This window comes from Paralichthys olivaceus, chromosome 16 (assembly GCF_024713975.1).
Source record: "Paralichthys olivaceus isolate ysfri-2021 chromosome 16, ASM2471397v2, whole genome shotgun sequence".
Classification (NCBI taxonomy): Eukaryota; Metazoa; Chordata; class Actinopteri; order Pleuronectiformes; family Paralichthyidae; genus Paralichthys; species Paralichthys olivaceus.
This window is the reverse complement of record NC_091108.1, coordinates 16,460,936-16,483,933: the sequence shown is the minus strand read 5'-3', so window position 1 is coordinate 16,483,933 and position 22,998 is coordinate 16,460,936. Positions and strand designations below refer to the sequence as shown.

Below are 22,998 nucleotides of genomic sequence, written 5' to 3'. Positions count from 1 at the left end.
TTGCACATTTGTTTTTCAATACCAATCTTCTTTTCTTTCTCAATGAAAAATCTTTGGTACTGTAGCATCTGAAAAGACTGGCATTACTTACAAAGACAAGTTAACATATCCAATAGTTTATTCTGTGATAATTCAGATTCAGGTTTTTTTACAGCTGTAGAAGCTCCTCAAAGCACAGTGAAAATGACAACATTCTGATTAGTGGCTTTTTGATTTTGTAGTATTCTGTAGATATCACGATATCCACAAAGTACCATTTCTTCTTTTCTCTTGAGAACACCTTTGTTGTAGCTTTACCTCTCCCACTGTGAAGAAGTACCTTGTAAAATTGTAGTTTAAACAAAGCTCACACACACACACACACACACACACACACACACACACACACACACACACACACACACACACACACACACAAGCCGTCTATTCCCCGACTACAATAAAATATGTGTGGGTGTGATTAGTGAATGTCCCACTACACCGCAACGTCTCTCATTAATCTCACATGAGTGATTAGGCTGCTGCGACTTATGGAACCACAGGAGATGTGAAACTGGGTGTGAAACTGTTGTCATCTCATATGTTATCGCACTCTGGAGACCAGGAGGATTAAACCATGCCAGGCACAGCCCATTGGCAGCTAATCATGCTGCTAATGATAAGTGAAATATTCAACTTGCTCTCATAACAATGGCAACGCAAGGTCAAGATCTCGCAAAGATCGCAGAGACACACAAGAGCGGCGCCACTGTTGTCTCTTCAGTCGTTCACATTGTTTTGTGTAAACCTGAAGTGAAGGCCACACACGAGCCTGAGTGAAGCTTTCTGAATGTAACACTTGATGGCTGATTAGAGTAAAACATCAGGCTGAACTCCAACTGTGACGCTCTGATGAGGACTGATCTAAAGGGTCTCATCAGAAGACGTCATGCTGACCGCTGGTGCTGTGCCAGATGCTTGTCGCTCAGCGCAGCTCCACATCACAAAAATATAGAAGTTACCTGCAGGCACGTTTTTAATTAAAATAAAAATCAAGCGCACCAAATAAGAACAACAGCAGTTATTCAGTCTGGAAAGAAAGAAATCAAATGTCATCATCCATTAACAGTAAATTATTCACCCTACATTTGACCAGATTCTATAGCTCATACTGATAAATATAGTTTCCGCTCGACATTTGCTTCTAATGACATTTATAAATGGGTAATAATAATGATGCATTAACAAACCAACTCCAGACATGAATGGATTCCTCAATGGAGGTCAAGGCAAGGGTCAGCTCCCTGAGGAGCCGCTTATGAGTCAGGGACAAGGCTGGCTCCTTTAGTTGGAGGGTCCCAGGTTCACTGTTCACATTATATACTGAAATAATAAGGCTATTAAAGTGACAACTGGATCCTTACCTAATCTCAAAGCATCATTTTGTAAAGGGATTAGAATCTGCTTGAATGTAGGATGATGTTGTGTGCATGTATTGCTTTCTACCTCCGTTGAACGGTTAATGTTTTCAGCTCTGTCTGTTTGTTTGTTTAATGGTTAGTTTGTATGTTTGTTTGATTAAACAAAAATAACCGATTCCCTCGGAACTTGGTGGGTTATGGGCCAAGAGAGAAGCCGTAACATTTTGGAAGGAATTGGATTAAGGGGGTGGATTCAGGATTTTATTCCCCAGGTATATTTAGGAAACATATATCTATTGGTGAATGCAATTTATTGTAGCTTAATTGAATGTAAGGGGACTGTAGGTCCTTGGTAGAGGTTTCAATTTAAGTGAGTTATTCTACTTTTGTAACACATTTTTTATGAGGTCAAATTGCCAAATATCAGTCCTCAAACTTTTTTTAATCAATTATTAACAATGATAGAGGAAATACCTTATAAAACAGAGAGTTGTACAAAAGGATCTAAGTTGAATTTTTAGTTTAATAAATGTCAGCACGATAGCATCATCCACTGACTCTTTGTTTGTTTATTTTCCCGACGTAAATCATATTCATTCAACTTAGTTTCACTCCATGTTTCTCCTCTGGTCATCCTCGTCCCTCCAGCATGAGGTCCGTACTCTCCAGTTTGAGAAGCGCTGCTACAAACGGATTACTCCCTCAACTTAATTTGGCCTCAGGGTCTCCTCGAAGGTTCATCCAGCTCTGCTCTGGGTTCATTTTACTCTATTTGATCTATTTTTTACACAAGCGATCGCAAATAAAAACATGCAGCATTGAAATTTTTTAATGTTGCTTTATCAGTGTTAGTTAGTTGATAGATGCGTTGATTATTAGTCCTATTCCTTAGAAATTAGATGTATACTAATTGGTTTTGCCACATACATTATGAGAGATGTCTGATTTTTTCAAGTGAAGAATGATTTTTTATACTGCACATCACAAGTTTTACTTGAGTAAACTCTTTGTGTCTCAAGCTTCAGTTCAGCTTTTTAACTAATCTCATTATCTTTTCATATAGTCAAGCATAAGCTTTGATCATCTTAACATAAGTTCATGGTGCTTTATTCACTACAGGTATATTAGAACAAATGAAATAGTAATGAGAATTTCGGCTCTTTGGAGGAAGCCGGATCTTATGACTCCATTCCTCTCTGAGAGCTGTTCAAAAGAAAGGCTCATCATTATTTTTCTTTGTAGGAGGCTGGAGTTATAAGGTCTCTGTGTGAAATAATCAGTACTGTAACAACATGACAGAGTAAGATTTGGATCAGAATCTCTTTTTGCATGTGTGAACAAAGTTTAAAAGCACTACATTACTTCTTTGCAATACCTTATGTTGATTACCTGCATTGTAAACATTTCTCAAGGTGATGCAATGTCAAATGTTATGATATGTCTATTTTCTGTTGAGCCCATCTGATGCTCAAATGTATAACGTGACGTAGATGGTTCGGCACAACTTCTGAAGAATAAACCTGCAGTCAACAGCTGAATATGGCCCTGTGCTGTTTTGACATCTAGTAAGTTGGTGTTTGTCTGTTGTAGTGTAAAATGTATAGAGTATAGTTGGTAATTCATATTAATAGTAAAGTCACAATACTGCGCTGCTGCACTGTCATTATATCATCTTTAACATAATAACTCTGACTAATATTTATTTTTAAGTTTATCTCTGTTGTCATTATGTTTTTCACAAAACTAATTTAGCTTTTTTCCTGTCAGCAGTATACATCTGTCATGTTTAAGGTGCAAGGACTTCGGTGTCTCAGGGTCTTACTAAAGACAACTCTGCTGTATATTTTCATACTATTATCTACATCTTTTGAGTGTTGTGACTGAAAGATGAATTGTTTAAAAAAATGACATTGCTGCTCCATTCTCCTCCTCTTCAATGTTGGCCAAATTAATAGAGTGACCACCAACCGGCCTAATCTAATTCAGTATGTACCTAATATATCTCTTCCTCTGGGAATGTTATGATGAGTTTTGAGGTGTTTATTCAAATATACAACAATAGTTTGTGCTGATTTTGAACTGTATTTTGATACAGGGCTTTTATATGTGTGATGGTGGATTAATATTGAATATTAGAAACAGAAAACTACAGCCTCCTGAATGACCATCAATTGAAATCAACACCTCTTTTAAGCATCTTTCATGAAAGAGAGTTGTTGTTTGCTTTGGAGCGAGCAAACTTTTGCTGTCATTTAATGTTTGATTACTGGAAACTGTAAATGGTGGAAACAGGGGAACGGCACTGCGCTCAGTAAGAAAAAAAAACATGAATCAGGGGATATGAAATCACGGGAGAATTGAGTCTGATAGTTCCTCCAGGCTAAACTAAACATCTCAATTACCTCCAGGGGGTTGAAGAAGTACTGAGGGAAGGAGATGTGGCAGAAACAATATTTAAATTGACTGTCAGAAGAGGAAAAACCTTCCCGAGCCCATATTTGATTACATATTTTATGGAGCACAAACAGAAATGCATGCACAAATGCATCCGAGCCACTGTACTGCCTGCCGCTGCCAGCCTGCCACACTGTTATAATCGTCAGCCGCATACGGAACTGCCATCCTCCCTGTGGGGAATAGGGTTGTAGAACGGGCCTGCGGGATGAGACCGGAGGACCTCACCACTCAAAAGGTGATGAATGCTACGCAGCCTCCTGTAGAGCATCTGTGAGAGCAGATGAATGGGGAGGAGAGGCTGATAAATTGGGTCACACGAATGTTAGCGTTTCTGGGTAATGCGGTGAAAATGCTGGAGGAGTGCAGCTGGGTGGCTGCACGTGCCTACAACTGGGGCAAGAGCTGCTCCAACCTGACTCGATTTCCTCTCTCTGGTGCTCCTGGCACCATTTCTTTTTCAAAAGTTCTGCTTTTAATTTGCAAAATAACATGCTTAGATCCTTGATTTCTTGAAGCCACAAATTCAAAACAAGCCACTTAAAATGGAAATGTGAACTAAATGTATTTTTTTGAAGCATTTGAACAATAGGATTTATATTTCTAATAATTTGTTAAATGGTGTTTGTCCTTTTTTCCTTAATAAGAACTATACACAGAAATTCTGGATTAATGCATATATTTATGCAAAAGCAGATAATTGATATTGATGAAAACTCTAGTGGCTTGCTGATAAATGCTGTATATTGACATTTGACTCATCATTTCTTGGTATTGTTTATTTGGTAAAAAAAACATTGACTTACAGTCTCTGAAGGCAGGCGAGAGAACACGGGAGATAGAGAGGTCAACAGGAAGACAGGGTAAATCCATGAGGGTAAACACACTGACAGGGGAGGAGAGTGTGGACACTTTATACACAAAAGGAGGCGGAACTAATAGAACTCAGGTGTGACACATTAGAGCAGGTGAGGTCAATGACATGAATGGGAAAGTCTGGCAGACAGGAAGTAAAGTAGTATAATATGCAACACAATGTCCAAACACAAGGAAAGCAGAGTCCACAAACGTCTTCCCCAAATATCAAAACACAAAGGCTCACGAAAGTCAAAGGACAGAATCATGATATGTTGTCCTGATCATGATTACGACCCCAGACTAAAACATTTATTTATATCTAAATAAAAATATTGTATTCCCTCTTTAAAATAATTTAAAAAGTTGGTTTCAGATGTTAGATTTTTTGGGATACGAATGAAAGATTAAAGGGTCCGTCAAATACTTATTTTTATTTATTTATTTTATTAAAAAAATGTACAAGTTTTTATTTTATGTATCTGTGTTATGGCCTCTTTGTGCATTTCAAATATAAAATTAAAAATCATTTGTGATTTTTTTTTTTTATATCAAGATGGTGGTTGTTTGCACTTTTGCCTTAGAAAAATGGTTCACAGTTCAAATCCTGGTCTGGCCCAGGCCTTTCTACATGGACTTTCAATGCTCTCTTTTGTTCCCACTTCCTCCCACAGTCCAAACTCATGCAGATAGGGATTGTTTTAATTAAAGACTCAAACTAAATTGACCGAAGGTGTGAGTGTGAGTGAGAATGGTTGTTTGTCCCTGTGTGTTGGCCCTGTGATGGGGCTGGTGACCTGTCCAGAGTGTACACCACTTCTCACCCGTTGTAAGCTTGGACTGGCTCCAGCTCCCCCCTCCTTAGACCCTCAAAAGGATAAGTGGTATAGATAATGGATAAATGGATGGATGTATCATAAAACCCATTGGCAGCTGTGGTTTCAAAGTGGAACTACTGACCTTTAAGAACGTGCATGTGTCAATCATTAACGCTTATTATATGGGAGCAGACATGCATGGACAACTGTGTATGTACATATGACGCCACAACACATCACATCACATCTCTGCAGTGGGGTGTGTTCACTGCTCTTGTTCTGTTTAGGCCTGTTCATTACTCAAATCTCATTTCATTAATCTCAGGATGGAGTAGTGGAGCAGCGATATGAGATGGTAGGGGGCACAGAGGATGGGGGCCAGGGTGGGGGGTGGGGATGGGGGGTCCTTTACCTTGGCACAGACAAGAAGACAAACTAGATTTGAGGGTGGATAGATCTTGTCGGCAGCGCACGCCGCCTCTTGGCAAGCGAAGTGAAGTCGATATCGAGCGGGGGCCTTTCTTGCCTCCTAAGATTTACAGTATCTGGAGCTCCACAGCCTCCTACTCCAGTAGATGGATGAGTATTTCATACGGTGCCAACTGGCGCACCACGAGTTGAGCTGAAGGTCATTGTGCCTCATTTCCAGCTCAGGAGCTGGGCGGCTGGACACAGAGCTGCTAAATCTTGCTGACTTGTTTTAATAGCAAAGAATCTGGCTGTGTGGAAAGGAGCAAACTGCAGAAAGCCCCCGTGCCGTTACTGTGCAGCACTGGTGTGGCACACATGTACAGGCTGTACAGTGCCAAAGACAGTTGAGAGTACAGTCGTAAGCAGTGGGTACAGATTGCCATAGAAGCTTGAGGCATATGGCAGGGCGCCCCATGCCTCCCAGTTAATTGAGTCCTAATGAATCATTGGTTTGGCATGGTACATGTCCCTTGTGATGGCTGGTGTCATTGATGCATTGAAGATGCCCAGTCCTCTGGAAGTGAAGCGGGAAGTGACGGCTGCTCCGGTTGAACACGGGAGGCGGGCCGACACTGCTGGCTTCACACTGAACACTTCACTCATTCACCAGATGTTACAGGCCATGGCGCAAGGATTACGAGCCACCAAGCTCCACACAATGGAAGTAATTGTGTGATCGCCTGGCAATTCCCAGCCCCATTTGATTCCAGTAACACTGTATGGTGGTGAGGTCGCTGCCTCATTCTCAACTCAACAGGGTCAGCGCGATTAGAGACATAAATGTGGAAAATGATGTCAATGATGCTTGACTGCTGTTTTTGCAGAATTTCTGCATAAATCTACAATTAACTGAATTAGATATATGGATTGATGGAAACATTAAATAAGCATTGGCTGCCATTAGTGACAACTAGTGATAATTGAGAACTCCTTTAAAATAACATTATCTTTTTCACTGTGTCCCCCTTACTTCATCATACAATTAAACTATACTAATTGACCTGCATTTTAATAAGGTGTGACACTCTTCGAAAACCCAATGGTCTATTTTGCTTGCATAATTTCTCAATAGATATTAAATAGAATTTAATGAATTCATTTGCAACAAGAATGAAAAGATAAGAGTCTCAATTTACACATTCATTTTGAAGTGAAAAAAAACCTTTAAGTTTATTGTGGAAGATAATGTCGTTAATGTGGAGTGGCTGTACTCAGTTTCAATAGTAGACAATTTTATTAATAAAATAGGTCTGGCCAAAACATTGGTTAGGAAATTATAATTCAACTCTTTGCCTTTTCAGGTTTCGTAACTTACATAACTGTTGATGTTGTTTCCATGCAATTTGAAATTCTCATTGCGTTCAGTCTGTCTGCAAAATAATATCATGGAATAATTCTTAGCTGGGAATTTTTGCAAGACAACCAGTGAGGACTCCAGAAAGTCATTGTTAACAAAAAGCTTGTCACTTGGCCGCCTTTAAACAGCAAGGGGTCCTTTGTACACTTTGGTGTCTGTTAGGATCGTCCCATCTTACACTGGTATTTCCCTACATGTCAAACTATTTCTTTTCCTCTGATGCGGGAGATCTGAGATCCTTTTCTTTAGCTACGATCACAGCTTGCAGTGTGAGTCTTTGTAGCCTGAGTCTTGCTGCTGACACATTTAGTTGCCACAGCCCTCCCACTGCACTATCAACTTCAGATGCACCTGTCATGTTGATTAGACCCCCAGTGGAGGATGTGCATCATTCTTCACTCCACACAGCATCACTATCTGAGCAATCTCCCCCTTTTGTTCGACAAAAAGCGACCAAGTTCACCTCTGACCTGCCTCTGCCAGGGGCCACGTCTTCATTGATGAATAGACTAGATGTGATAAGGCCAAATAAAAACTCAGACATAAATGTTGCAGGCTCATTAAAACCACATTTATAAAAGATTTAGACCCCTCCAGCAATCGTGTGTGGTATGAGAAAAAGCTACATTAAAGTTGGTGTAACCCCCCCCCCCGTTCGTTAGATGCATTATCTCGGAGCACTTGGGAAACCCTTGGGAAGTTTACGTCGAGGTAGTGCCACAGCGACATACGGAGAAACAACAAATGTGATAACGCACTAGGCTTTCAGCAAGACATACGGCAAGAAGCAACACTACAGCAAGTGGGCAAGACAATCCCAGAGATTTTAAAGGAATGCAAAACATCTAAGAGCTGAAATGTTGTCCCTGCGTTGCTGTAACTGTTCTGAGATAACACAAAAAGGACATATTCAAACAGCGCTCAATATTTTATAGTAATTGTAAAAGGGGAAAAAGGCATCTTGACCTTAATCAGACAAGATGCAGCTTCCATATCCCCTCACTGCGTTTGCTGTCAGGAGCTAAATTAAGTGTCTGGGATCCACTGGGAGATCTAACAAAGAAACCCTTACAGGAGAAGTTAATGCTCTCTAGTGTTTTGTTCAGCTCCATCTTAAGCCCCACAACTCACACTGGGCTGCAGAGAACTGTCTTGGGATGACAACTGGAAATCGTGCTGTGAGAGCGTGCGTGTGTGCGTTTGCACGCGCAACACATGTGTCCTACAATCAAGCCAGTGAGTGCAGCTTAGGATCTGTTGCAGAACATCCTCTGTAAGGAGATTACTAAAGGCAGTTTGGCCGACTGGCAGAAGTCACTGGTGAACTTTGGCACGGATGTCACTAAGCTAATGCTGTCCCGCCAAGACATAACACAAACATGACTTTTTGTCATTTGGGCCAACAGGAAGTAGGTGAGCCGTGGCCTTTCAGCAAAAGAGTGTTTAATTGCTGTTAGTTGCTGCTTCTCCACAGCTATAGCCAAAGCCACTGAGATGTGCAGTCCTGCTCTTATGAGCACTCAAGCAGAAAACACAAGGCATCATGACAAACATATGGTCCAATAATGAAATGTGCATTTGAACTGGTGATATCGGCTCAATATCTGGTTTGAGCAGGTTCAAAAATGCAGATGAGAAAGTCAATGAATAGTTTATTCTGAAGTTAAGTTAAGAAATGGTTTGAAGCTCTGACTCCATTTTTCCAACTTTTACTAAAACAGTGGTTCTCAAACTTTTGCACTTGAAGAACCCCTCTGACTTCACCACAGACCCCCATATAACACGATTTTAACTTTTCAATGCTTTATCAAAGGAAGTATATGAAATATGGGACCAAACATTTAGTCAGAGTGTTATGTATGGATGAAAATATAGTGAAAACGAATTATTTCCTTTTTTGCCAGGGACCCCTCAAGGACCCTCGGGGGTCCCACTTTGAGATCCCCTGTTCCAAAAAAACAAAATTCAAATGGGTTGAAATGGCTCAATAACATGAACGTCTTTTTACAGTGCTGGCTCTAAAGTGTGTTTCCAGGGCAAAAAACAGGATCACCAGCAGCTCCAATGCAACCATTTCTAATCAGGAAAATCCTAAAATGATCACAGCTGCACACCATGACGCAGTTTAGACGCCCCCTCCCTCTCCATCCCTAGACTCTTCCACAATTAACAGGATTGTTTTATCCCCACAATGAAGCGTGATCTTGAACCAAGAGGACTCATGCGCAGGCCCGTATTCACACCATGGATGGAGGCAGACTGAGGTTCAGCGCGGTCAGACCGGTGCCGCTGCGCTGCGCGCTCCCATCCAAGCGTCCATCCACAGGTTCTCCCACCACCAGCGCAGACTGCCGAACATTTTCTAACCGATTGTGCGCAAAGATCAATACATTTATCAACACATGCCATCATGTCATCAGTCACTCATCCAGCCAGCATCAGAGTTAACACGCAGCCGTTTGGAGATGATTTACTGCTGTTGCAGCAGGACATTTGAATATGTGTAGAGGGAGGGGGGGGCACAGACATGGTTTGGTCTCTTCTTAACATGATTATTGTCTCTTTACGATTGTGAGGCCAAATAACATATACGTGCAGGTTATGCATCGAAATCATGTCAAAGCCAAATGACCATCCCTAGTTTGTGCGCAATTCAATGTGGGACAGCAGGTTATTTGACAGGCGACCGGCGTTTGCTCGGTAAAGGACTCCACGTTCAAACCCAGCACAGCAGCATCGATGATCTCACTCACGGGCTCACTCACATTTCTTTTTATTTCACTACATGTCTGTCTCAGTCATCCACACTGAGACTGGTCCGCAACCCATCTCCATTCAGCGGCCAGTAACGCATCCTATATATCCACGAATCTGTCACGTCGCTGGGCTGCTTCAAATCTTCACACACCGCTACAGTTTGGGGAAAAAAAGACTAAACTCGTAAACAGCGCAGAAAGTGAGACACTCACCTTTTCTCAGTGGACGCTTTTCTGTGCCATTTATGCGTTTTAATCCACATCTGTGTCTCCTTCATTTGAGCGCCCTATTCCCCCCAGTGAGAGAGAGAGGGAGAGAGGATGAGAGGAGGGAGGGAGGGAGAGAGAGAGAGAGAGAGAGAGAGAGAGAGAGAGAGAGAGAGAGAGGGAGAGCGCGTTTAAGAAAATCCATTTGTTAATTCCATTTGCCGGACACACACAAGGTGAAATCACATTTGCCTCCGCCTGTTACATGTTTGAAATTCCTCCTTAATTCTAAGATCCCGTATAAAAGCACTGTCTTCTTCTTCTCCTCCTTTTTTTCTCTCTCTTCTTCTTCTTCTTCTTCTCCTTCTTCTCTCCGGCGCTGAAGTTGCCTGGTTACCCCTGTTTCTCATTCAAGGAGGCTGAAGCGCTGCGTACAGCGGCCAATCACAGCAGCAGCAGCCGGAGAGATTAACTATTTCTTGGCTCCACTATTCTAGTTCCAGGCTAAAAAAAAAAAGAGAAAGAAAATGAGGGGAGTGGGCGGGGAAACTGGGCCCCCGGTGACAGGAAAAAAGAAAAAATTAAAATGCACGGAGAGAATAATGTGGATGAGAGAGGAGGAGGAGGAGGAGGGGGGTCCGTCAGAGGGAGAATGCGTGGATTGGGGGGAGGGGGACGAGGGGGGATTAAATATTTTCAAAAAAAAATAAAGGATTGTGGGAGAGGAGGAGGAGGAACCAGTTGCCAGTTCTCACAACAACAAAGATGTTGATGTCCCAGGCTGGTGTGAGGATGTTTTGCGCACAGAGCAGATTCTGCATCACTGGACAGAGTCTAAGGCTTCGTCCACACATTCACTCCTGGCGTCCACGCTGCCCTGAAGTTTTAGAGACGCTAAAAGAAGTTTGGATCCCTTTTAGTTTGAGAAGTCCGGGGCTGCGTTTTCATCTGGACAAGCAAAGACTGAGATGTTTGGAAGAGATGATGCTTGCAACCACTTGCTGATTGGTCACGAATTAGCCTTGGCTGATTCGTCAGTCTTCTATCACATGACCCCATTCAGAAGAAAACAACCTGCATTGGCTACCAAACTATTCACTTACAAGCATTCCTGACCCTGCTGTTGTTCAACATGCGTACAGGTGTTGACCTTGTATTCAATCAACCTGCGACAATTCACAAACAACCAAATGCTTCCTGTTTGCACCTGCACGTGCATGCACAGCGTACGTGAGCGGTCACATGACATGTGTTTTTAGTCGTGTTAGTATGGACGGGGTTAAAACTGATAATGAGCCAAAATGCTTGTGTGGACAGAGATCGTTTTAGTTTGAAAACACTTTTACCGAAATCCAACATAAATAAGGAGCAGAGGTTCGTCATATGTGATCATCCCCAAAAAACAATCCATCAGGGGGAATTGATTTAACCAGCCACCCATCAAGCCAAAGCCCCCCTCCCCTCCTTCCTCACCCCATGTCCCACTCCAGTCGCCTCATCATAGGCCGTATTGATTTCAATTTCCCCCTCCAGCCATGAGGGTGAAAGGTGCGGGGGAGAGAGAGCCAACTTCAATCACTTGTACACGTGGCGCGTGGGGACATAATGAACCCCCACCTTCACGCTTGGCCACTGAGGGAGGGGTACTACATCCAGGTCAAGCCCGCAACCATCCCAAAACACACACAGCTCCATAAAAGCCTTGGCCTCATTGTGACTATATAGCTGCAGCCTCCACACACTGGTGGCTGCAGACTTGCCCCCCACTAGGGTGCCATGCAGAAGTGCTGGTGCATTATGGTGAACAGCGGGGGGGCCTGATTGTGTGACAACAAGCGTCTCAAAAAGAGACAGCACCCGGTCCAGGGGCTTTGGGGGCATTTGTGTCTGGAGCGCTATTCCAGCACGTAATATGGTGAGATTGTGGTTTTTCTTTCTTTTTAGTTTAATCTTATCGGTCGAGAATGTTTCAGTATCAGATTTGTAAAAAAAAAAGATGTCGGACATGTGTGATTCATACTTGGGTACAGAAGGAGTTCACATGCCATAAAAAGTTGTTTTCCAATTTTGTGTGTGTGTATGTGACTGTGTGTATGCCTGTGTGCATGTGACTGTGTGTGTGTGACTGTGTGTGTGTGTGTGTTTGTTGCAGCCTCTGAGTGTGATTGATGTATCGCTGGCTTCGCTCCATCCCACAGATTACAAGTGAAAACAACAGTGTTGGGGTCCTCCCTCCCCCACTGCTGGACAAGAAATGTGTGTGCACGTGGGTGTAAGGTTGTGTATGTCACACACACACACACACACGCACATACACTTAGTGGCTGATTGACGTGTAGCTCTTGGCTTGAGCACAGCTTAATCCCTCTGCATTCACAGATGGACTCAGTCTTTCTCTTTTTGTCTGGCGTGTTTTACATTTACACACACACACACACACACACACACACACACACACACAGTGCAGTACCATGTACATTTGTTTACTGGGGAGGGTGGCTGCTGTGTGGGCTCTAATCCCCTGCATGTAACCCGCCCTGCTACCTTAAACTTAAACACACACACGGGCGTGCACACACACACACACGGGCGCATGCACACACACACACACACACGCACGCACACACGCGCGCACACACGCACACACACACACACACACACACACACACACACACGCACACACGCACCTACTCTTTGGTCATTAAAAAAACAAAGGAGGTCAGTGTCAGCAGAGGAATCAGGCAGCTGGGTTCTGTGAGGCGAGAGTTAATCCTCATTTTCAAGGCCCACAGACAAACAGAAGTCTTGCAGATGAAATGTTTCATGAGTTACACATGACCACATCTCTCTTTTGCCACCTTGTTCGCCAATCCATCCACCTTCACGATAACCGGGAGCGCTGCTTGTTGTGGTTCAGTCTGTCAGCTCTGTGTAGGTTGCTGCCGTGGTGTATTATTAGAATAAATCAAGAGGGGAAAGATTTGACTTTTCGCCCCTCCCTCCCTTAATCGTATTCCTCTTCTGCAAAGGCTTTGATTTCCATGTAGATAGAGTCGCGTTGATAACGAAGGGGAACCTGCCCCGGAGAAATGAGGCAGAGCGATAAGATAAAGCGAACAGATCCCCATCCACACAAAAAAGACAAAGAGGAGAGTCATCACCCCACATGGCGTTTAATCTCCATTCAATCCAGAGATTAGCAAAGTCAAAATTCACATCGCTGCAGCCGGGCGAATGATTAGTCATCTCCCAGAGGAGAGATGGTTAACTAGTGGGCGCTCTGCGAAACCTCAGACTGAAGCCGGATCAATAACTAGTTCCTGCTCCAGTGACAGAGTATGCACAACATGGATTTAACTGGCAGAAAACAAGTTTATTACACACACTACGCTGGTATGTGTGTGTTTCCTGCTCCTCAGAACGCTCTGCAGCCTGCCAAAGACTGATGAGGCCATTCAGCTGTTTTCTTGACACAAGGAAACAGAAACAGAATGAGCACGGAGAGGGGACTGTTTGCTTAGCCTGCTCAGGGTTTTATGCTAATGGCCTGTTTAATCAAGTTGGATCATATTGTCATAGCAGTGTGTGAGTGATTAGTGTTCAGAGAGGCTTGGCAAGGAGAAGCCTGACATCAATAAATACCACGTGATCCTTGACCCTAACTGCTGAAAAGTTCCCCTCCTTTTTATCAGTCTCATCCCAGACCTCTTCATTTCCTGTAGCACAGTTAATCATGATGGACAACAGACCAAACTCCTGAGGGGACAAAGCATCTGTCATCAAATAATTCACCCTTTATAATTATAATCAAAGGAAATAAACACATTGTTCTGACTGTCATGAGTAGCTCATCCACTCAGATGTGCACTTTAGAATACATTCATCCAGTGATGAGTATTCATACAAAAATGAAATGATTTTGAGGTGCTACAGCAAAATAGCTCATGATCCAGAACCTTAAGGCTGGGATTGGAGGCCTGTTCTTGACAGTAGAAACAAGAGAAACTGGAAAAAATTCACCCATAGGTCCATTCATTCGTTTTTCTGAAGCTGTAGATCATATCACACAATCTTCCCCAGTAAACAGTTATCCAGTTGACACATAAGACCAAAGACTTTAGAATAGTTTCTTGAACGGTTCTTGTTTTTTCTAACTTTATCACAATCAAAGAATAGCTCCTGTGTTCACTCGGGGTCCCCCCACAGATGGGAGGAGTAATTCATGAGCTTCTCTATAGCCAAACACACATAGAGTAGAGTCATGTTACTGGATTCTACTCATCATACTCTAATATGATGCTTAGTTTTGTTTATTTGAAAACTTACAAAAAAGAATAAGGGGCAATGTATGCATATATGTTATATATCAACTACTGTAGGCCTATAAACACATGATATATTTACTAAGTGGATCATGTTGGAGTTAGAGCTGATAGATGTTGAAGAGCAATTTTTTTTAAAGAACAGCATAGAAGAAAAGAAAGACGTTGTCCGTGTTCGTTCCTTCAACTCAATTCAAAAATGTCTGTGTGTCTGCAGGAAATGTGACGCTACCAAGCGAACTGATCACAGCTCTTGCAGTCGGCGTCGCCTCTACGCATAGTTACGTTTTTGGGGAGGTACACGTCAGGGTACGGCATGGGGCTCTGCATAGGTTATACCTCTACGTGCAGGCTACGGTGTAGCTTAACGAAAAAGTATGAATTGGCCTCTACAATGAGAGGGATCCCATTTTCTCCACTTGTGCACTTGTGTACCATCAAATTGATTTTAAAGCAATTATTTCACCACTGTCTGAGTGTTTTCATCTTATTGTTCTCACTGCTCTTGTCATTCTTTAGAGTCACAACAAGTTTGCCCCTTCTTTTAACTACTCGGTTGTCATTCTGCTGAAAGTTGAAACATCGGCCTTAAGATGAGCCCCAAAATGGAATGAGCAGAAGAATAATGCAGTCATATTTCCATAAAACATATACAGAGCAGATGGTGACCTGTGTTTTAAAATGTATTTGGAAATTGTGTCACACATTTAGCTTTGCTGTGCTTTATTCTGTTTTCTGCTTTTGCTGTGACTCCTCTCAGGTTGAAAGGCACAACACCAGTTTATTCATCTCATGCAGTCGGACCAGATCTCTCGTCCAGGCCACAGAGGTCTGGATAAAATCTGAGTCATAAAATTCAATTCAATCAAACCACAGAAATATTGAAGCTACCACAAGACTGGATTTGTGAAGCCGTGAAAATTGTACTATAGGTTTTCAGTTTGGGGATAAACAAGTACAATACATACACTAGATTTACTATTGTTGAGTGTATTATAGCTTCTGTGTCCTCTAACTAACCTAGGATATGATGCAGTACACATCCGCAGTGAACTGAGAGGAAGGTTGTGAGCTTTTACAACAGAATCTGCAAAGCATCTCAGACCTGTCATCTCAACTATCTGCATGTAGTGCACCAAGGGCAACTACAGGTTGAAGTTTGCATGCTTAACAGATTCAAGCTTAAATCTAAGATACGAAGCTTTATTAGCTGCTGATATTAAATCACAAGAGAGGGGAAAGAAAGCAGATGGACAATGACAGGTGCCAGTTTGTATTCTGGGAGGGTAAAAGCAATGGATTTATACCCATCTGCTGAACTTTCACTCTTAATTAGAACACAGCACTGATACAGTGTGGTTACATCTGCACATGGTTTGGATACAGAGTAGTTTACACATATCTTATGCCAGTCTGAACATCTTGAATATTGTCTGTTGTCATAGCTCCATGGGCCATTTCCATCTTTTGTTTGGTCCTGCGTTCATGTTATATTCTGATGGCTCGAATCAGATGTCATATTTGATTATGGAAAATTGACCAAGGTGTCAATCGTAGATTGATGCAAGTCTCTTATGTGAAGAAGTAAAAACAGTGAGATGGCACGCTCTTAGTCCGATCAGCATCTCTGTGCACATCACGGCTTCTTCGGGGTGCTATGGAAACAAACGACACGCCGCTCACGGCCAGGATGTCAAAGGGGCCCTTTATTTTAGCAAGTGCAGTAGGTAGTTAGAAATCCCAGCACACACACACACACACACACACACACACACACACACATATATATACACACACACACACACACACACACACACACACACATATATATACACACACACACACAGTATTGTACGTGATCTTTCCACCCACACATGACATTGTGACAGTATATGATTTACAATGTCAGAAGAGAAAGTGGAAAAAAAGGGTAATTGAGGGGTAAGTAGAGGAAACAAAGTTTGCAAGTGTCAGTAACTTTGTCTGCCATCACAGGACTGTGATGAATTTATTCATGGGTGGGTGATGCTGCCAAGTCAAGGACAAACACCATATAATTACCCCATAAATTTAGGAAGTGATTAATTCCAAATTCCAGCTATTTAATTAAAATATGCAAATAGACAGGCATTGCCGTAACATGCATCACACTCAGTGGAGGAACAAAGTTTGACTGGGGTTCAGTCACTTCTGGATGTTAGCTCCCTAAAAAAGTGGCATCAGGCCACACACACACACACACACACACACACACACACACACACACACACACACACACACACACACACACACACACACACACACACACACACACTGCATCTGTCTCCATTGCACATTTGCACCATTGCGCATCACTGATTTACTGAGCACATTTGGGTTCAACAGTGGTGACTCAAGCAGGCTGACTCCTTCAAAGCAGAAGAGGAGTTGGAGAGCCATTACAGATATAATTGGATTTCATTTCAACCATGTGAGAGGGAAAAAAGACTTGTCACCACCCTGGAGAAAATGGAGCCAAAAAGACAGTCACTGTATTTACTGCACCGCATAGAGGGGGTGTGTTTGTGTATGTGTGTGTGCAGATGTGTGTTGGCCTCACCCCAATGCGCCTTTGTGCGTGTGCATGTGTGTGCTGGTGTGGGGGTGTGCTGCACATTTCAATGCATAAAATCCCAAGACACATACACAAGTGTCAAATGAATCCAGAGAGGAGGAAACGGGTTTCCCTGATGCTCTTTAAAGGGATCCACTAAAGAGGGCCAAACTGAAGACAATATGCTCGGGACGGGAAGTGGGGGGGTGGAGTGCATGGCTTCGGCTGTGCCTCTTCACTTTCAGAATCAAGCCTTCCACATTTTGTTGTGTCTTTCTGGGCTACACAGCAGAACTGTCCATCTTGAGAGGACTTTTAGTTTTTTTAGAGCCCTGAAAAAGAGCTGCATAAATACACTTACATGGTGTTTGTAAACTCCAGTGGTGCTACAAGAGTTTATATAGTGATGCTGTGTTCATGCGTTACTGGTAGATAAGGAAGAAAGGTTCACATTATTCCAATTCAGTTCACTCAATCAGTTATTAATTACTAATACAATTAAAAATGTTTATGGTCTTACAATCACGTCCAGTAAAGCTAAAAATAGCGACTTCAGCCTACATTATTCTAGATATTCATAAATAACGCATTACGTTAATTAAGGCATAAAAGCTCAGATCCTTTGACATCAGTTGAATAAGAATCCAAGCTGGTTCTAGCTGCAAAGACTAGTGAGCACTGTGTGCAGGTACCAGGGTTGTTGGGTAAATCCAGCAGCACAATCCTTTAAATAGATTATCATTTAACTTGTAATAATATAATTTAAGTTAATGAATATGTTTCTCATTGACTGATTGCCAGAAATAAAAATTTGAACTTCCTTTTACATATTTATAAACGTTTTTTACAATTATTAAATAAATATAAATATGAATTATATTGTCATGGTAAATTAAAAACAACATTGTCTGTATAGTGGAGATTATTTCACATCATATTTTTTAAACAGGGTGAACCATCTTCGTAAACAAGTCAAATTTCCGTGTTCCTTGCATTCCCTTTTTTTTTTTCATGGGGAAACAAGATGTTAAGACTCAATCCCTGTAAGTGATGAGCTGAGATGGGTATATTTTGCGGTAAGGCACCCAGATGGAGCTTGTCTTTTAGAGGCGCATCAGAAAAGTGGAGCTCCGCACTGGGAGTTGAGGCAAGGGAGCCGGGGAAGCATTTGATTTTCCATCAAGAGCATCCAAATGTCTTCAGACCGTTCACACAGGCCTGACAGGAACATCTACATACACATCTTTGCATCATCACACTCCCGTGCACCTGCAAACAGATGGGTGCGGCTGCTGCACACCTCTCTGTGTCTAACGTACATATATATTTAACCACACACATGTACTTTACATGACACACATGTACGCAAGATGCAAATAGAGGCACACTGACACACGCTGGCAGGGCTGCCCCAGAGATATTTACTGGAGACTTGGGGAGTTCAAGTGGTGCAGGGCCCAGATCGGAGGCTTTGATCGTCATGGAGGATTCACTTCAAGACGTTGATGATGGGCTATTTAGACAATGGAGGCAGCTTTGGACAAGCACACAGCACCAGAGAGGCTGCTGCACTCTCCTCCCACCACATCCTCATCTGCATCCTCAACATGCCAACCTATTGTTTAGAGAGTTTTTATCTGGCAATATATGAATCCTGACAATACACAGGAATGATAATAAGGCTCCTCTTCTGATATTTTGAGGCTCTGACCCAGTTTGGATTTTTTTTACAACGGGGGTGTTGTGATACATCGTTTCAGAGCGAAACTCTAAATCCTAATGAAGAAGGAATCTGCTGCTGTGTAATTAAGCCAGAAACTTTCACAAGCGAGGTTTGATGACGGATAGGTGAATTCCATTAAAGCCGGCCAGCCAAGTACGATAGTCGCAACCTACTTGGAACAGAGACACAAAGATTGTGTAAGTGAGGAATCAGCCAGATTGAGGGAGATGCCGTGTGTGTGTTTGGAGGAGGAGAGAAATAGGATCAGAGGGAAGCAGTGAGTGACAGAGGGGGAAGACAATGAGAGGAAAATGAGAAATAGAGCCAGACAGAGGGTTGAGTCGTCTGTACTGTAGCATCACATGCAGCTGTCGCCAGAACTCGCCCCAATGAAGGATGAGGAAGAAACATAATGGTGTAAGAGGATAAGTCAAATGTAAGTCAGTAGCAGTATAGCCTGTTATATTAATCACAGTCAGGGGCCTCCTTACGATTCCAGCATCCTTGGGGAGGAGTGTCATAAAAAATAATGCAGTAAAGAGAACTGTGTAGCAATGCAGCATGAAAAATGCCCTCCGTCTGCAGTGACTCAGCCAGTGAATCCAAGGTAAAGAGGAATATCTTTGCCCTCTCTCTCTCTTTCTCCTCTCATCTTTCTGCTATCTCTCTCTCTCTGTCTGCCTGTCTCCCCGTCTCGTCCTCCACACACGCCTCAGTTCATTCACTTCTCACCGCACGCACACATATGCAGACATATGTAAAAAAAAAATAATAATAAAAGGAGGAACAACAGAAAAATGGAGACGCACATCACCAAGGCCGGCTTGCATTCATCAGGTCATGTGCATATGATTTCAGTCATTATCCTCAAATAGAGGAATATGAATTCATACACGCTCGCTCAAACAAAAGCTGCTGTCTTTCCTTCTCTAAATCAAAGAGCAGATGTAGGCGTTTTCCTCCCCTCTCCCCTATGGTTGGCTAATCTGTTATTTCTACATTCACTGGCTGAGACAGACAATAACGACCATTCAATAAAAAAATTTAAAAAAAACCTGGCTACTGGATCTACATGGAGACCGTCTTTGTTATAGGGCTTTCTAATGTAAATAACCTTGTGTAAACAACAATCAATACACGTTACTGTCCTAGATAGACACTACTGTGCACCACAACACCATTAAGCACAAAGACATATTTATGCATGACTGAGTTCACTCACATTCATACTTAGCAGTAGAGCGTAGTGAGGCCAGGGACGACACATGCATAAACAAGCATGAACCCTCATTTAGACGCAGAACAATACTCGACCAGGAACACAGCCACCGTATGTCGCTCAGGCATCTGACGCTGTAACACACACCGCTGGATAATATTTTCACAATAAAAGAAATAGGTTGATGTTTAACTTTGAAAAATAGCTCAACAAAAGGTGAGTGACTGAATCCAGGTATTTATAAATCCACTCCTATCATCACTCCTTCCTCTCTGCCAACGCAGTTTGCATATGAATCTATTGCCTTTGCGTGACAACACCTCTTGCCACGAGATTGTTGATTTTGTTTGCTGCATTGAAATCCAGGATTGTAGATATCTTTCAAAGATTAGGTTTTGAATCTCATACTGTTAAAGCCACATTTGGGAAATTACACTACACAAAGACATGATGACTCATATTCCAGTAAAGATGATTCAGATGTTACCCAGACTCCTTGTTGTTTCAGGTGTGTTTTTGAGTCATCAAGGGATGAAGTACAAGTACAAATTTATATGTCAGAAGAGAACAAAGTACCTCAATCTATGAGGCGCATATCAAGAGATGGCACGCAGCCTTTGTTGAAGTCGGCCGCCGGGGCTTCCCAGCTACATCAGTGAGCTATTTTCTGCAGAAGATGTGTTTGGAACCCAAACAACTTAAGGACGCCATGGGGGAACAGTAGCGGAGAACAGCTCAAGATGGTTGTGGCTGCGAAGAGCCAGCAGTTTAAACCCTTCTGCATGTGAACGGTCTCTGTTGATCTACTCAGGTGAGACGTACAGGTTAAGGGGCAATGAATCAGAGATACCTGCTGAAGATGCAGAAGAGTTCCCAACGACACAAATACACTGACCATCCTTCCACCATCAAGAGGAGTGGCATGCAACATCAAATCTTAAGACGGTCTTACTGTAGTAGTGAAACATCACTGATGTTCATTTTACCTGAAGATGTACCCACTGTCGCCTATGGCTTTGCAGACTTTGTTTGTCAGTTAGTCAATGTACATGCTCATACCAGCATTTTAAGATTCAAAAGAATCTACTGATCCCACCAATTCAGCCATTCAGTATCATTAGCTTTTGTCTCTCATTTTGTATTTAGAATTATAAGCCTGCAAAATACCAAGTAACTGAAGCTAATAATGGAAAAAAAGTACAAAACAGCAACTGAGCGACACAAACCCCATTTCACAACTAGGTCACTGGAGTGCATCTTAAAGGGATAGTTTACTGAAAAAGGAAAATTCACTCATTATCTACTCACCACTTTGGCGATGGAGGGGTGGGTGAAGTGTGAGTCCACAAAATTCTTCTGGAGACTCAGGGGTAAACTTTGTTGTAGCAGAATTCAATACAATTGAAGTCAATGGTCTTTCTTCAGACGTAATAAAACAACAGAAAAAGCACAACATGCCTCCATACTGCCTGTGTGGTTCATTGCATCTGAAGTGGAAGTCACCATTGACTTCAACTGTATTGGATTCTGCTCCAACAAAGTTTACTTCTGAGACTCCAGGAGTGTTTTGTAGACTCACACTTCACCCCCCCAACCCCATCGAATTAATTTTCATTTTTCAGTGAACTATCTCTTTAACACTGACTAATTATTTTGTCATGCCTATAGACAAGATTATAATTGCAGTTTTGATATGACAAAAACGCAGACCTTTTTTTAGAATCAGAATCAAAGCGTTTTGCTAATTTTGGCCACATGAGCATTCAGACACGTTCCAGTAAGCATTGTTTTGGTGAGGTCACTATTCAAATCATTTGAAACCAGGCTAAATCATCGCTGCCACTGAAATCATCTGATGCAGACCATGTGATGTGAATGAAAAGCAAGTAAGTGGACCTTGAGTTGAGATTATTTTGTTACTGCCAAGGTCAAGAAATAGCTTCATGCTTAATTATCCAACAGTTTAAAAGTCTTAATAGTGCTATGGATGAGCAGGTCCAGCTTCATTTCAAGTTTTTTTGTTGTTAAAGGTTTTTTTTTGTTGCTTTATTTATCTAATTGTGAAGAAGATTGAAGAGTTATTGGCATTTTCATGATTATATTTCAAGAATCAGAGTCTAACCAGGCTTTTTATTTGGCTCATGCAAACAATCTGTACTAATATTTCTCTTCCACTGACGCTGTTCCTGACATAAAAAGAAGGAGCCAAAGTCGTGCATGTCTCACTCACATAAGAACACATGCAGGCGAGTCAGAGAGAGAGAGGGAGCATGCTAGCCTCGGCTGTGGCCTCACTCATCCGTGACCTGCTCCAATGCAGATGTGCTCTCTACCTCGTTAACCTCAGCCAATGGGAGCTGCCCACGCGCAGCTGTGCAGCCGTCATGCTCCTCTGCCTCACCAGACTGCGACGCTGGCACGAGGAACCCACTGGCACCCAGTCAACACACACTCACATGCTCGGACACATGTACATACACATATAGTACACGCTAGCCAGCGCGCACACACACTGCTGTGTCTGCACATGACTGGAGAGTGCTCAGACATGACTATGTACTTGATCCACCTCTGCACACTGTGCTGGTACGTAGAACACACACTCACCTTGTTCAAGGCCAGAAATAAATAGGTAATTTATTGACAGGGGCGGGTCTCCCGACAACTATAAATTACACAGTGCAAAGGGCTTGTTCAAATTTAAATCCATTCCTATAATGTTCACCGCAGCTCTGCATCCTGCAGAGCGGCAACCACCACCACCACCCCATTTACAGTAACCATAGCAACTACTTGGGACTACCAGGGCTTTGAGGGGAGGGA

At 42.4% G+C, this 22,998-nt stretch overlaps 1 protein-coding gene across 1 annotated transcript in view; it reads right to left on the bottom strand.

The window, feature by feature from the left end:
* Positions 1-10,808, bottom strand: part of LOC109637277 (complement component 8, beta polypeptide) — a 49,983-nt gene extending 39,175 nt beyond the window's left edge. The window contains exon 1 of the mRNA XM_020099528.2: positions 10,325-10,808. The gene's annotated coding sequence lies outside the window, so the exon portion shown is untranslated. The remainder of the gene's footprint in view (positions 1-10,324) is intronic.
* Between the last annotated feature and the right edge of the window lie 12,190 nt (positions 10,809-22,998).